The sequence below is a fragment of the Carassius gibelio genome, chromosome A13, assembly GCF_023724105.1.
Source record: "Carassius gibelio isolate Cgi1373 ecotype wild population from Czech Republic chromosome A13, carGib1.2-hapl.c, whole genome shotgun sequence".
In the NCBI taxonomy this organism is placed as follows: domain Eukaryota; kingdom Metazoa; phylum Chordata; class Actinopteri; order Cypriniformes; family Cyprinidae; genus Carassius; species Carassius gibelio.
Genome location: NC_068383.1, coordinates 21,477,888 through 21,494,425, shown reverse-complemented (window position 1 = coordinate 21,494,425; position 16,538 = coordinate 21,477,888). Strand labels below are relative to the sequence as shown.

The 16,538-nt window shown below is 43.5% G+C and overlaps 1 long non-coding RNA gene across 1 annotated transcript; it reads left to right on the top strand.

Moving 5' to 3' along the window:
* Positions 1-11,614: 11,614 nt before the first annotated feature.
* LOC128026485 (uncharacterized) lies at positions 11,615-15,937 on the top strand. Its single transcript, XR_008186436.1, has 6 exons — positions 11,615-12,349; positions 12,766-12,856; positions 13,674-13,803; positions 13,922-14,006; positions 14,566-14,694; positions 14,815-15,937. It is a non-coding gene; the product is annotated as an uncharacterized LOC128026485 (long non-coding RNA).
* Positions 15,938-16,538: the final 601 nt, after the last annotated feature.

The window sequence follows — 16,538 nt, the reverse complement described above, 5'->3', positions numbered from 1 at the left end:
CTACTTAAGCGTTCTTTTAGTGCTAAGTTCTTTTAGTGTTCTTTTAGTATTATATACCACCAAAACACAAGCATTCTGTATATTCCAAACCCACCACACCCCCTCAGCAAGCATTTTTGTTCGGACATTTGCCAAGCGAAAAAATTCAAGCTTTCCAGCACACATGTATATGCAACAAAATTACTTTTCCATATAACAAGTCCCTTTTCTCTGACTTGCACAGTATATTTGTCGGTTGCAACTCCCCTGCTACACTTTCCTGGATATGAGATGGATCTCTGACAGCTTGGAGTTGATCCCGGTACCAATCTGGCCCCTTTGTGCCAACGGGAAACAAGCTAGCATCTGCGGAGGGGGAGAGCGACATTGAGACAACAGTTGGAGGCTCATGAGTGAGATAGAGGGATGGCGAGAGCGACACAGCAGTTCCTCAGCATTGCCAGAGCTGTCAGACCATTAAAAAGCCAAATGATGATGAATGGGAGAGATCAGACTGTTGGAAAAAGCCCCTCGGCTGTCATCATCCAGGTACCCCACTCTCAATCCTCATTGCACTTTTGAAGGGTTTTTCCCCTCTAATCATTCACATCCCGATGCATTCTGAATCCTGTCACATGATGATTTGGTGCCAGAAATTGAATTATTGCATATGACAATAACAGTCACAGAAAAGAGTATTTCTGCGCCTCTATCTACAGGGATGTAAAATAGATATTGAAATATGATATTGAAAAGATATTGAATGAATAGTGTGGGCTTATGAAAGTCTATGGGAACTGTAAATCAAACACAGTAAATGGATAAGAGTATCGACCTATGAGTGGAACTTTACAGTGGCAGGGCTCTTAAGAGCATGCTGAGAGTAAGTCATGATGAAAAGCTAAGACAATTTGTTTAGCTGTTTTGAACCAGAGCGGTGCCAAATCTAGTAGAGATGTTTACATAAGTGCATAAGTCTGAGTTTGAAGGAATTCAGGGGAGAAAACTGGATGTGTTCCAAAACGTAGCAAGCTGACTCGCAACCTTCAAAGATAGCATCTTAACAGTTATGAAACCTCATTTATTTACGGCGTTTTACACAGGTTGCAACTCCACAAGGGAAACTTGACTCCTGAGGTCCAGAGCTGTATTCTGTTTTATTTTTCTATCATTAAAGTCTGTTGGTTTTGAGCTATTCCCTCGTCTCCTCGTTCCCTTGCCCCCTGTAAGGCTGTGACCGAATATCGGACTGATACAGAGAGTAAAGTGGTGTCGTTTCTCCCCGCATTTGTTTTAAGTTTTTTGAGAAGTGTTTTGATCGTGTGTTTCTACCTGCCATAATGGAGGAAAGAGCACTGTTAATCACAGTGGCTCAAGCAAGCCTAGACCCTATCGTCTTCGCTAGAGCGTTTGTGCAGCCTGCACTTGCCAGCTCCTTCTAGGGGGAAACTCTTGCGACGCTGTTCTGGATCGTGATGACGTTCCATCATCCCACAGAGCTGGGGAGTCTCCGACCCTGATCTGGAACGCCGGCTGGCAGTTCCCAAGTCATGGCAGCCAGTCGTTAATGGGGCAAGCCCACCTGATGGCCATGTGGTACTCCCTCAAATGCCCGCTCTTTGTAAGTGCCCTCCTGAGCTCACTATAGTGTCGGCTCTCTATGTAAGCACTATCCAAATCCCCAGCTAAACTCAGGGAGGGCTCCAAGCCCAGAGTACAGCCCTGTAAATTTCCCCAATTCTATTTTTGAGGGGGTAGAAGGGCTCCAGCCTTAAAAGAGGGGGCAGGGGTCCCCTGCTCTGCCATGGCCTGCCGAATGGGTACTGCTCTAGAGACTCGCCGTTTCATGTTTGTCCTGAGCGCCCTCCAGAGCACCCCCCTCCCCTCCCCATTGGATGTTATGTGGCATAAGGACATGCCTTCCAGAGGGGGGTGTTATGTCATTGTTGTGGGCTTGTTTCCTTGTTTTACCCGTCTTAGTTCCTATTTGTTCATGTTTCCTGTGCATGTCATAATTTGTTTGATTCCACCTGTGTTTCCTTTAATTTTGATTTAATTCCCTCGTTTCCTCCCTTGTTACTTAAGCCCTTTTATTTTGGAGTTGAGAGTCTGGTGTTGTGTCTTCATGTCCTCCTACGTTCCAGAGCTGTATTCTGTTTTATGTTATCAACGGCTGTTGGTTTTGAGCTATTTCCACGGCTCCTCATTCTCTTGCTCCCTGTGAGATTGTGACATATATACTGTATACATTATATCAGGGGTCACCAAACTCAGTTCTGAAGGGCCAGTGTTCTGCAGAATTTAGCTCCAGCTTTCCTCAACACATCCACCTGGAAGTTTCAAGTATACCTAGTAAGACCTTGATTAGCTGGTTCATGTGTGTTTGACTGGAGCTAAACTCTGCAAGACGGTGGCACTCAAGGAGCAAATCTGGCGACCCTGCATGATGAAATAATGAAAAAACTAAAACAGTTTTGATTCTTTGAATTTGTCGTACATGTAACAGGTTGTCCAGGTGCACATCACCACACTTCTTAAGCCTAACAATTGTGCTATATAAAAATTACAAATACTCAGGATTCATTTATAAGCCAATTAGGTTTGTTATTTGAAAGGCAGGACATCCTTTCATACAGCCACATTGTCAAGCATTTCATTGCATTTTCAACTTGTGGCCTGTCTCTGATACTTCTCTGCTTTGATGCTCTGGCCTCCAGGCAATAGTGCTCTGCAGAGTAAACACCTGAGCCTAGATGTACCCCCACCTGATGAATTTAATAAATAATACAACAATACAAAAGAGAATTGTATAGGGAACCAATAAGGGAAAAAAGAAACACGTCAACAAAACAAAACATTTGGAAAAGGTCAGGATCAGATAAGTGCGGTAAAAGAGATACCAAAGACTAAAAACACACAGGCAGTCATGGTGAGGCAGCACCAACTGTGAGTGAGAGCTGCTTCGACTGTGGAGAAATCGATCCACATATTGACCAAATCCCCTCACACCTGCCTTTATTTTACTACAGCTCAGCGAGGCTCCCAGAGGAAGAGGGACCGGTGAGAGGATAAAGAGCGTATGTCGGGAAGAACAGGTCTCTAGTTATTCATCACCTATCACAGGAGAACAGCGCCAATTATGATAACATTTAGACTTTGACTCAACAAATAGATGACATCTATTTGCTAAAAATATATTCCTTCATCATTTTCGAACAGGTAGGTGAACAAATATGACTTTTATGGTTGGAATTTGAGTAGCATTATGCAAGACCTTTGTGCAGGTTTTCACTAGTTGAAGCAAAACAGAAGTCAATTCTAAAGGCTCTTTCACATTGACTCACATCAGGGCTTTTGCTTCGACCTTGACATAAAAAAGATTTGCAGGTAGTATCACGGATGGGCAATTTTATGAGTTTACAAGTAGATAGTTAGGAAGCGAGAACTGTACTCCATAAAAACTGTGTTTGAGCTGGCAATAGCTTTGATACACTGCAGAGAGAAAATCAGGACTGGACCCAGATTTTACATTGGACATTATTGTGAAATTAAATTGCTATGAAGCTAAAGCTCACCCATGAAGTTCAATGCACTGGTCAACATAAGTCATGTGAAATAAGAAATGCAATGAGGAACATTTGACAGAATTCTCAAAAAACATACAGTACAATTCCCTCCATGGATGCTTGACTGCCACCCATTGATGAGCTCCAGTGAATTGAGATACTCAGTGAAATCTTTGGTCAGGAATCTTACTGTCTGCTCCTCAAATCAAAGGAGAGAAGAAGCTTCTACTAGATCGTCTCACATGGTCTCATGGAAATAGGGGACTCTACAGTATGTGGAAGTGCCATTACATTGTAAGTGAATCTTGATTAAAGGTCTTCCAGCACATGTGAGTGTGTATGTAGTTTGTAGTAGTGGTTAAGGCCGCTTCAATCCCTGTAATGAGTGAGCCATGAGCCATCACCATTGTGCCCTCGAGAAAGGCACTTAACCCCAGGTTGCTCCAGGGCAATTGTCCCTGTAATAAGTTTGTGTGCTGTTCTGTGGTGACATTGCGTGAATGTGAGGGAAACAAATTCTGCGGGCTCTAGCTGTGAGGCAATAAATAAAGATTCTAATCTGTTTCATCTAGTAGTGTCGCTGTGAGAACTGGAGCTAAACAAGCTGCTGGCAGTTGTGAGAAATCAGGAGTAAAGGGGGTACAAAAAAAAAAGACAAATCCTCTGTTTAAAAACACATGCATAGATTTTTTTTTATTTTTATGCCATATTCTTTCCTGATCTGAATTATGTAATCTTAAAAAAAAAAAAACATCTGACAATGCAAAACTATTTCCTGGCCAGCAGTCCTCATTGTGCAAATGTATGTCACCTTTTAAGTTGACAGACAGAGAAACTGGCAGTTCTGGGAAGGGCACTTGTTCCCAACCAAGCCAACATTTAGAAGAATGCTTTATCATTTTCATTATCACCAGTAAATACAATTCGTATGGTAACATTTATAAATACAATTAATCCAACCTGCATTTAATGCAGCAATATTCATTCACTTACGCTAGGCTACAACCTGAAAATATGCCTGATTGTTTCTACACTACCTGACATGGGACCAACCTGGTCTCACAGAATTCCGTGAAATGTCCACGGGTCCTTAACTCAAAATCCGTGAAGCCATCACGGAATTGCCCCAAATTCCGTGACCCGGCCACGGATATTTCTCCAACGCAAGTCAATGACACTGACCTCCCGTGATCCACACACGGATACCCGTTTCAATGACGGAGTACAGAACTCGCTGAACGGACGTGCTTTCTCATTTGGAAACGCAACATTTGAAGTATTTGTTTCTTTTCCAATATCAAATGCCATAATGACATTAACCAGACAGCTGTTGTAGTTATTGCATTGTCCTGTCATCATAAAAATTACGTTTGTTTCAGTTACAAAAGTCCCGTGATGGCACGGACCTCCACAACCTGACCTCACTCACTTGTTTAGGAACTTACAAGCTTTTCGTCGACACTGTTGCAATGGCATGTAATTAACTTGGCATTTTTTCTCGTCCTGTCATCATAAAATCCAGTTTGATGGCGTTTTACACACATTTTGGCTATAGTCAGAACTAAAATCTGTGATAGGAGCACGGAGTGAGTCTGTGCTTAGATCACGGATAACTCTAACGCAAGTCAATGACACTCATCTTCCGTGGTCCGTACACGGATCGTTTCAGTGATGGAGTACAGACCTCACTCAATGGACGTGCTATCTCATCTGGAAACGCAACATTTGAAGTATTTATTTTTTTCAACACCAAATACCATGACCAACCTGACTGTTATTGTAACTATTGCATTGTCCTGCCATCATACAGATTCACTTTGATTCTGTTAGCCTAACTAAAATCTGTGATACGAGCACGGAGTGAGTCTGTGCTGAGATCACGGATAACTCTAACGCAAGTCAATGACACTCTTCTTCCGTGGTCCACACACGGAAACCCAGTCTCACGGCAGTTCGTGATTTTGTCACGTAATTTAATCTATTTATTCGTGGCAGGCACACGTTTATTTCCTTATTTTCATGATTGCAGCACGTTTTTTTAAACTAATGCATTTCAACTGGAGGCATCTTTCGTGCATCAGCACAATATTTTCGGATTAATTATTATTATTATTATTTAATTTTTCACAGGACAACAGAAGAAACTCACTGAAACTTGAAAAAAAAAATCGGAGCTTAACTTACTGTACAAAACTGAGCAACATACTGTATTGCTGGTGACAAAAACACATTAAAACTTTTTTAGCTGTAAAATGCGCAATGGTTCTTTTTTTACTTTTTCATTGATTTTTATTTTTTTCATAGGCCTAGATTTAATTCAATATAATTCAATATCAAGTCCTTGGCACATAACTGTAACACATTTTCACATTAAGAAACAATTTAGTTTAAATAAAAAGAACAAAAAATATATACACATAAATAAATAAATTATTTATTAGCGATAGGCCTACAGATTTATTTTTTTAATTTATTTTTTATTTTTTTACTTTAGACTCTAAAGTTAAAAGTTTTTATTAAGGCTATTGTAAAGGCTTCTTAAAAATGATGTCGCTGATTAGCCTCTGATCGCTGTCAGATTCTGTGATATGAATGTCCGCTAATGGGTTTAGAATGAGCCCCGCTCGGCCCGTGTTCTGGCTTACTGTAATATTTCACCTGTAATAAGACCGAAATAATATAATTAAAATAAAGAAATGAATGAATACATGATAACATCTAAATAAATGTTGATAGATTTAGCGTTATAGTTTTAAAAATATTAATAAACAGCAAATCAACACAGAAAGACCTAAATAATAATAATACATAATTAATAAATAGCGCCGCCCCTCCCACTACGCGCATCACGCGCTGTGCGTCAACCCCAAAGCGTCAAAAACATCTCGGTTACGTATGTAACCTTGGTTCCCTGAATAGGGAACGAGATGCTGCGGTGACGTCACCACGTATGGGAACACCTCTGGTGTGACGAATGTCTGAAGCCCTATACCATCCCGCCAATCCTATTGGCCAAATGGCGCATAGCACCACCCTGCGCATGCGCGCGCATGATATACCTGGGTGCAGCGCGCCATTTCGCTCAGATTTCATGACTGAAGATGAAGAGTTATCAAGGTACGGAACGGCCAGAACCGCAGCATCTCGTTCCCTATTCAGGGAACCAAGGTTACATACGTAACCGAGATGTTCCCTATCATAGGTCACTTCGATGCTGCGGTGACGTCACCACGTATGGGAACGATATACCAAAACGCCTGACGTACCTGATAACTGAGATCCGAGGAAGCAACTGCTCAAGCGGAGAGAACCCGGGAGCCAGGGGCCATCCTCACATCCAGACTGTAGGACTTGATAAAAGTGCTCGGTGAGGACCATCCTGCCGCAGCACAGATATCATCCATAGAAGAGCCACTGAGAAAAGCTTGAGAAGAAGCTACAGCTCGAGTGGAATGAGCCTTAACCCCTAAGGGCGAAGCGAGTCCGCGCGCCTCATAGGCCAAAGAAATTGCCTCCACCAGCCAATGGGACATGCGCTGTTTTGTAACTGCATGGCCCTTACTTTTATGTCCAAAGCAGACAAACAGCTGGTCAGAACCACGCCAAGGGGCTGTGCGATCCACATAAGTCTTTAAAGCTCTCACAGGGCAAAGACTTAGATCTCCTGACCCGGCCTCGGCAGGTGAAAAAGCTTCCAGAACCACTTGCTGAAAGCGAAAAGGGTTAGATGCGACCTTAGGAACATAGTTAGGCCTGGGCCGCAGCAGCACCTTCACAGAGCCTGGTGCAAATTCCATGCATGAGGGTGAAACAGAAAGAGCCTGTAAATCCCCAACTCTCTTGAGGGAGGATAAAGCCATGAGAAGAAGTGTCTTCAGAGTCAGGATTTTATCCGATACGGTCTCCAAGGGCTCAAACGGATGCCCTGATAAACCTAACAACACAATGGATAAATCCCATGAAGGAACTCGCACAGGGCGGAAAGGCCTCAGCCGTCGCGCACCCTGTATGAAACGAGAAACTAATGGATGACGCCCCACAGAGGCACCGCCTATGCATTCGTGGTAAGCTGAAATGGCTGCCACGTAAACCTTTAAAGTGGCTGGTGTAACGCCATCCGAGAAACGCTCCTGGAGGAACTCCAGCACTGAAGCCACTGGGCAGTAAACTGGATCCACATTATGATTACCACACCAGGCTGTAAACAGTCTCCACTTGAAAGCATATAAGCGTCTCGTAAAAGCTGCTCTAGAACTCAATATAGTCTCAGTAATTTCAGCAGAAAGACCGGGACATACTAACGCACTCCGCTCAGTGGCCACGCCCACAGTTTCCACAGATCTGGCCTCGGGTGCCAAATCAGCCCCTGTGCTTGTGATAATAAATCCTGTCTGATGGGAATCTCCCACGGAGAGCCCGCTAGCAGACTGATCAGATCCGCAAACCACGGCTGCGTGTGCCATCGCGGAGCCACCAGCAGCAGCTGTTCCACTCTGTCCCGGCGTAATCTGCATAATACCGCTGGGATCAAACGAATCGGAGGAAAAGCATACAGACTGGTCTTGGGCCAGCTGTGAGCTAACGCATCCACGCCCAGGGGCGATGGGGAGCGTAGGGAGAACCATAGCGGGCAATGCGTAGTCATGCTCGATGCGAATAAATCCACTTTCGCTTTGCCGAATATCCGCCATAAAAGATCCACCGTCTGGGGGTGTAATCGCCATTCTCCCTGTTCCAGAGCCTGTCTGGATAGCAGATCCGCTCCGAAATTCAATCGTCCGGGGACATGAATGGCCCGGATCGAGAGAAACTTGTCCCGAGACCACAGAAGAACACGCCTCGCCAGCCTGCACAGGGGGCGAGAGCGCAATCCTCCTTGATGGTTCAGATAAGACACAACCGCTGTGTTGTCTGATCTGAGCAGCACATGACGGCCGATCAGCAGATCCGCGAAATACTGGAGAGCCAGAAAAACTGCCAGTAATTCCAGTCTGTTTATATGCCAGCCGCGCTGAGCCGCTGTCCACACTCCGTGGGCTGGTCGCCCTCGACACACAGCTCCCCAACCAGTCAAAGACGCGTCCGTCGTGACAGTCTCTCGGAAAGCATAAATTCCCAATCGAACTCCTGACAGGAGAAATTCGGTTGACATCCAAATTTTCAGCGACATCACACACCGCCGTGTCACCGAAATCGTGCGATGCGGGAGACAACGGGGTGAAATATTCCGCCTTTTCGTCCACCACTGAAAGGGGCGCATTTGAAGCAATCCCAGACGAATCACGGGGGATGCTGCTGCCATTAGACCCAAGAGCCTGAGGCACAATCTCACCGTCACCGTGCGACCCGCTTTGAAGTGCCGCACGCATGACGCAATCGACTGAGCGCGCGAGAGTCCAGATCTATTCCAAGAAAAGTTATCCGTTGAGAGGGAGTTAAAACACTCTTCTTGAAATTTGTTCGTAAGCCCAGGCTGTTTAAATGATTCAGCACAAGATCTCGGTGAGAGTATGCTTGAGTCCGCGATTGCGCTAGCACCAGCCAATCGTCCAAATAATTCAACACACGAACGCCCTGGAGCCGCAACGGGGCCAGAGCTGCGTCCATGCATTTTGAGAACGTACGGGGCGCTAAAGCCAAGCCAAAGGGAAGAACGCGGTACTGATACGCTTTGCCCTCTAAAGCGAATCTGAGGAACTTCCTGTGTCTCTTGACGATCTGAATATGGAAATACGCATCCTTCAGATCGATCGTAATAAACCAATTGCTTGGTCGGATCTGAGACAGAATAGATTTCACCGTCAACATCTTGAATTTGCTCGGTCTGAGTGCAAGATTCAGACGGCGTAAATCCAGAATGGGTCGTAACCCGCCGTCTTTTTTCGGTACCACGAAATAACGGCTGTAAAAACCTGTCTCCATCTGAGAGGGGTGTACTTCTTCTATAGCCCCTTTGCTCAGCAGAGCTGACATTTCTTGTCGCAGCACCGCCATTTCCGTAGACTTCACCGTAGTGGGAAGAATTCCGCGGAAAGGAGGCGGGCCTTTCCGAAACTGAATGGTGTATCCGTGACAAACCGTGCGTAACACCCATTGAGGAATGCCGGGCAAGCGTTCCCACGCGGCCCGAAACAATATTAACGGTTTCAAAACTTCCGCTCCCAGCAACGCCGTCATACGCGTTAAAACGACCGGACACGAAAAACCCGTGGTGTTCGTGCACCGGGGAAGCGTATGCGCCGGAGTCGTTGCGTTCCGTTGAGTATAATCCTGAAACGTGTCCACGGCAGGAATTAGGCCAACAGATGGAACATCGGGCTCTGCCGCTACCGAAAAAGCGGCGGCTGTGCGAGCCGTCATAAACGGGCCGTTTGTGTAGGGTCCTTGAGTCGTCCCTCGAACTCCGAAAGCAGGATTGCGCAGAGTGTCTGAGGGAGCGTCTGTCATTACAGCTCGATCCAATGTTGCTCGAGGCGCTGTTAGCGGCGAGACAATCAATGTTTGAGCATGGGGACTGCAATGAGAGTGTGGGATGCGCGAAAGCGGTCCGACAGCGCTCTCTAGCGGAGGGCACAGTCCCTGGCAAGCAGCAAAAAGATCAGGAGCTGCTATTCGGCACCCGAGAACGAGAGGCTTTAGCCGTCGAGGTCAGGTTCAATCGCTTACGTTGACGCTGGTGCGCCGGAGGAAAAACCCTAGGGCCCCAGTCCTTACGAGGAGGCGCCATGGGTGTAGGTTCCTCTCGAGAGGCTGCTCGCTGGCGGTGAGAGGAGGTTGAGCGAGAACGCGCGGGCGCTTGCCGGCGTTCGACCTCCCTGGGTCTGCGGGGAATCAGCTGGCGGAAAGCGGCTGATTGCTGTTTCGCTGCCCTGAACTTCTCCACTACTGACGTGACAGCCTCACCGAACAATCCATCCCTGGAGACAGGGGCATCCATAAGGAAAGATTTATCCTTCTCCTTAATATCGGTGAGATTAAGCCAGAGGTGGCGCTCAACCGAAATCAAACCGGCCATAGTACGGCCCACTGCACGAGCGGTATGTTTGGTAGCGCGTAGCGCCAAATCCGTAGCTCTACGCAGTTCTTTAACTGCCTCCGGTGTGATGCCCTCACCTTCATCCAATTCCTTCAATAACTCCGCCTGGTAGGCCTGAAGGACCGCCATAGAGTGGAGCGACGCAGCCGCCTGACCGGCCGCCATGTAGGATTTACCCACCAAACTAGACGTGACTCGACACGCCTTCGAAGGAAGAAGGGGGCGAGACTTCCAAGCCGCGGCCGAACTAGGCGCAAGGTGTTCGGCGAGAGTCTCTTCCACCGGGGGCATCATAGTATAGCCATGGTTCGCCATATCAGAAACGGTGGCGAAATCCGCGGCCGCGGCGTTAGTAATCCGCGCCGAAAATGGCTGTTTCCAGGACCTCGAAACCTCCTGGTGGAGGTCCGGGAAAAAAGGCAAAGGCCTCCGGGGCTGTGTAGGTGTCCGACTGGTTAGAAAACGGTCGTCCAGCTTGGAAGAAGGTTGGGCCTCGGCCTTGTCAACCTCCCAGTCTAGCCCCAATTTACCCACCGCACGAGAAACCACATCCAACAGCTCACTGTAGGAGGGGGAAACACGCCTCTCCTGTCCGCTAGGAGGAAGAGGGCTAGTGTCAGTCGCGAAGTCCTCAGACCCCGAGGCCGCGGTGGATAAAACATCGTCGTCATAGCGTCCACAACCGAAGGAGATGGCGGTGCATGCCTCCGGTGTGGGAAGTAAATCCTCATTAGAGAAGACGACGGGCTCAGTATAAGTTTTATTCTGCAGCAGGGTAGGGGAGAGCGAGCGATGTGGAGAATATTCCAGCGCTGCGCTGTCCACAAAATCCATGTCGCACGTGTCACCCCAGGCCCTCGCCTCGTGCGGTGCCTCGGCAGTCGCAGAGGTGACCTGACGGGGGTTAGACTCGAGGGCGACATTAGAGAAAACTTCCACCCTGGAGCGCAGTACTCTGAGCCGCAGGCCATCACAATGGGGACAGGAAGAAAGGCCGCTAAGCGCCGCCTGTGCGTGATGTAAACCAAGACATACTAAGCACCTGTCATGAGTGTCCCCCGCCGTGATGTACCTGGTACATGGCTCCTTACATTTTCGAAAGCTCATCGCGTCCGCGAAGAGGAGTTAACACTGCTCGAAGAGATCGCTGGAGAACGCGAGACGATAGGGCACAGATGATTCGCTATTCCTGAAGGAATGAAATCTGAGCGAAATGGCGCGCTGCACCCAGGTATATCATGCGCGCGCATGCGCAGGGTGGTGCTATGCGCCATTTGGCCAATAGGATTGGCGGGATGGTATAGGGCTTCAGACATTCGTCACACCAGAGGTGTTCCCATACGTGGTGACGTCACCGCAGCATCGAAGTGACCTATGATAGGGAACTGAAGCGTGGTCAAGCGCCTCTAGCGTCACTGACATGAGATGTTTATCGCTTTGAAATCACGTTCAAGAAGTCTCATTCAGCACACATCGCGATACTTTCCATCAGTTTGCAAGAGCCGCAGGTTGGGTGAGTTATACAGTCTATGGTGAGTAGTAGTAAATATGCTATTTTAATGCCTGTCCTAAAACGTATTCTGTCTTCTTTATTAATCAGATGAGCGCCTTATGTTTACTCTCTGTATTACATCGGTCATCCGAGGCTGTCTTTGAGTTTCATTGTGTTTAACTAAATGAGCACAGCTGCTAACTGGTTAAACTCTATCGGTCACGTGACGTGCCACAGACCTGGGATCCGTTTTATATTCATTTCAGGTTCAAAGATGTAAGTTGTATTTGTAGTAAAATCATGGTAACCATGACACCTACAAAAGTAGGTAAAACCCAGTAAACAAGACATTTACCATGTTTTTTTTTTTTTTTTTTTTTTTTTTTACCACAGTAACTGTAGCTTTACTGTAGTATAGTAATAGCACATTAGTCACCAAATTAACTATAGTTGTACCACTGTAATGGTAGTGTTTTAATGTGCTTTTATATGACATTTCACAGTAATCACATTTACTGTACCATGCTTGTAATACCTTTTTTTTTTTTTTTTTTTTACATTAAAAAACATTTTTCCCATATTGCAGTTCAATTCATATTGGTTTATATCTTAAATATTTTGCTCACAGATCACTATTAACATTCTGTATATAATTCTGTTTTATTTTCTTTCCCCTTGTATAAATTTTTTAGCTGAAAAGACGTAAAGTAAGCAGTCACCCCAGTGGTGTTTGTGGAGAGGTATTCCTTCAGAAATGGAGAAGACAGAAAGCTGCAGAGGCAGGTTGGTCTGTGATAGTTTGTCCCTTTTATCAAACATTCCTGTTGTTATCATTTGCACAGCATTTTGTTGTTTCTTAAACTATTGTACAGTCCAAATACCCACACTTGCCATCTTTGCACATTTCCTTTATTTGGCCCAAGTGAGCATGAAGATCACAATGTGTGTCGATCTTAACATGACAAAGTTCGTTCCAACTTTGTATTTTAAAAGAAACTTCTAAATGTCTTTTCAATAGTCCCTATTAAAGATGACAATTTATTTTGTGGTGCTTCTAATTAAGTGATAAAAAGAAGTTACAAATGATGTACAAAATAAATATACTTTTCTGTGCACCAAGAAAACATGCAACACTTTGTTTTACTACTAAATTAGTCTCAATTTCTAATTATTATAATTAATATTTCACAAACATTGGAAAGTTGCGTGACCTCCTGTGAGATCTCTGCAAAAAGTCTCACATTAATTCCAAAACATGATGCATGATGGGATACACTAAGCGTTGTATAGCGCTCCGGAGCAGTATTGGAGAGGTTTAGTGTGTGTTAAGGACACCGTGCTTTGGCATTATTAAGACCGGGGACAGTCTCATAGTCACGTACACACACTCTCAAGTGAATAAGACCTCAAGTGTGGGTATCTGGAAAGGGGAAAAGTCTTTAAAATGATCCCTAAATACAGTCCCACATCAAAGTCTTAATAATTCACTAATGCTTTCATGGTCTAAAATAATGTATGTAAGTAATGTATAAGTTAAAGTATATAGTAATGTATAAGTTGCATGTAATGAAATAATATTTCCTTTCTTTCTGTCTTACAGGATTGTTTGCAGATAATGCTGTTCTTCTTTTTCAGAAGTTTTTGGGGAGCCAACCCTCACAAACCTTCCTAAAAACTAAAAGAGCTATTACTGAGTCTCAGCGACTCTTGCCACGATCAGCTCTTCCCAGGTACATTTGTTTACTCATCAAATGCTCTGGTCTGAATCTTACTTTAAATTAACTTAATTATATGTTTAATGAGCAATATTGCTCATTGCACACAGAGTAAGATTATCTTGTTTCACAGAAGAGAAGGAAGACCAAGGAAATGATTTGCTCAGGATGAGAAATGAAGATGGTCATCTTGTGCTCAAGCAAACAGAAGTCCTCTGGTATGTGTGTGTTGAAGCAATGCTGTGTTACAGGACTTTATGATGATCTCTCACAGGACTGGTCATGTCAGCCGTAATTATTCTTTCCAATGTTTTTATATTTATTTTATTTTATTTGATACAGCTATAATAATTATAGCATGTTAGCAAAGTTTGACTGGAACATTTTTAATCTAAAGTTTTAAAAAAACACCACCTGTTATTCTTAAAAGCATACAAGTGTCATAAAAGTGGTTTAATTGATATAAACACCAATTGATATTATCTCACTGTTTTGTGAATGTTGTGTTATAAATTGTGAATTGATAGTTGATTGGTTTGAGCAAAGCCTTACACTGCACAGACTAAAACACATTTGTGAGAGAAGTCATTAGCTCTGGAGAAAGATTCTAGAGGAAGAAAACACATTTACTGCAACAATAGATGAATTCTAGAGTCTCTGAGAACTACACATGCTAATGGAGTCTCATGAGCAAGTCCTTTGCCTCTGTAACTTTTTCTAAATTCTTGCATAATGAAATTGTTTATTGCAGTATTTTAACAATTTTACTTTGTACAGATGATCTCATCAAACCAAACGAGGGGTTTTGACCAAGTGATGCTCTTGAAAGGACTGAAAGAAGAGGATGTGGTAAATTGTCTTCAGAGAAAAAGCTTCTCAAAAGATCTTAAAACAGCTTGAAGAATGGTAAGTGTACAGTACTACAAGGGTCATAGTTACTCACCCTGCTAAAATCACACAGAACATAAGATGAGCTCTATGTCCATTAAACAACTTCATCTGGATTGTTTGTTTCACTTTGACCAGGTCTGGGATCTTAAGACTGAGAGATCTCACTGGCACCCAGTTAACCTCCATAGAGAACATTTATCAGAAGCGCTGTCTGGGTAGGGCAAGAAACATCATCAAGGATGCCTCTCACCCTAACCATGGACCTTTCACCCTCCTTCCATCCGGCAGGCGTTACAGGAGCCTACGCTCTCGAACTAGTAGACTCAGGAAGAGCTTCTTCCCCGAGGCTGTGACACTCCTGAACACCACACCACCAATCTATCCTGCACCTGCTCTTTTACTGCACTGGTCACAGTACTTTACATACATGTATTGCACTACTCATATTTTGCACAGACTGCACATAGTTAAATCCATTACACTATAAACTGTCTAAAGCTGTTACTGTACAAGCACAGTAAACTATTTCTACAATAAATATAATTGCACTACTATTATTTTGCATATAATAAATTGTTAAACTATACTTTTGCACACTCATTCAACTGTATTTATTACCACTGTTCTCAAGTTCCTGCTATTCATAATGTATATATAATTCTTCTTTGCTCTGTTCATAATGTACATACAATCCCTACATTAAATTCATATTTATATTCTGTATATACTCTGATCAATATTGTTTATAGCAACTCCACTGTAAATTCTGTATATCATAGCTTTACTTAATCTGCACTTTTATGTATATAAAACACTATATTCTTGCACTTCTGGTTAGATGCTAACTGCATTTCATTAGCTCTGTACTTGTACTCTGCATAATGACAATAAAGTTGAATCTAATCTAATCTAATCTAATCTTCTGGCTGAGAACAAGCTACACCACATCAGTGCTGGATATCAACCAAAAGCTGTTTCCAGACACGAGAGAAGATCACGATGAAACCAGTTTTTGATGTGTTGATAAGGAATCATTATTTTCTGAAACAGTATCAAATGTCTTATATGTATCACATGATCTGTATCACAGTTGACTGGATGGGACTGTGACTTTTAAGGACATTTCATCACTCATCTGTGTGAACTGATTAATATATGAGGTTAATGTATTTTTGATTATGAATAATTATTTTTCTTGAATCTTATTTGTCTTGATGCTACTTTATCATCTTTATAGTCTATGCTTCAATAAAATGAATATGACGAATATTGTGTTCTGAAGATTCTTGTTAAATACATAATTTTACTAGGTAGGCTCATATGTGTTTATTTTAGACTTGGAAAAACTACATAATCATTATTGGGATTATTTTTTACTTAAGACATAAAAATATTTGATCAGATTAATGACATCTGGGACATCAGTACACCAGAAAGTTATTATTGTTTATATTTAGTAACCAATGCCAATTGTTTTGTGAAAGAAAGGGAGTTACGAGATTAATTATTTTGCATTACAAGATGGTGCCATGGGCTTTATAGTTACAAACACTTGAGGGATAACTGAGAATGTAGCAGGAATGATCAACGTGGATCTTGTACTCCATTCAAACCAAGAGCACACACATTACCGATGTCCAGCACATGAGGAGCAAGAGACAGGGGTGAGAGGACATTTTTACACTGATTTTTGCTAATTAGTTATTAGTAATATATATATATATATATATATATATATATATATATATATATATATATATATATATATATGAATGAATTTGTCCTTGTGTAATAGTGAAGTATCACAATGTGTATACATTGTCCTTGATTACTGCTTAACAGTGGGGAATAGATAATGG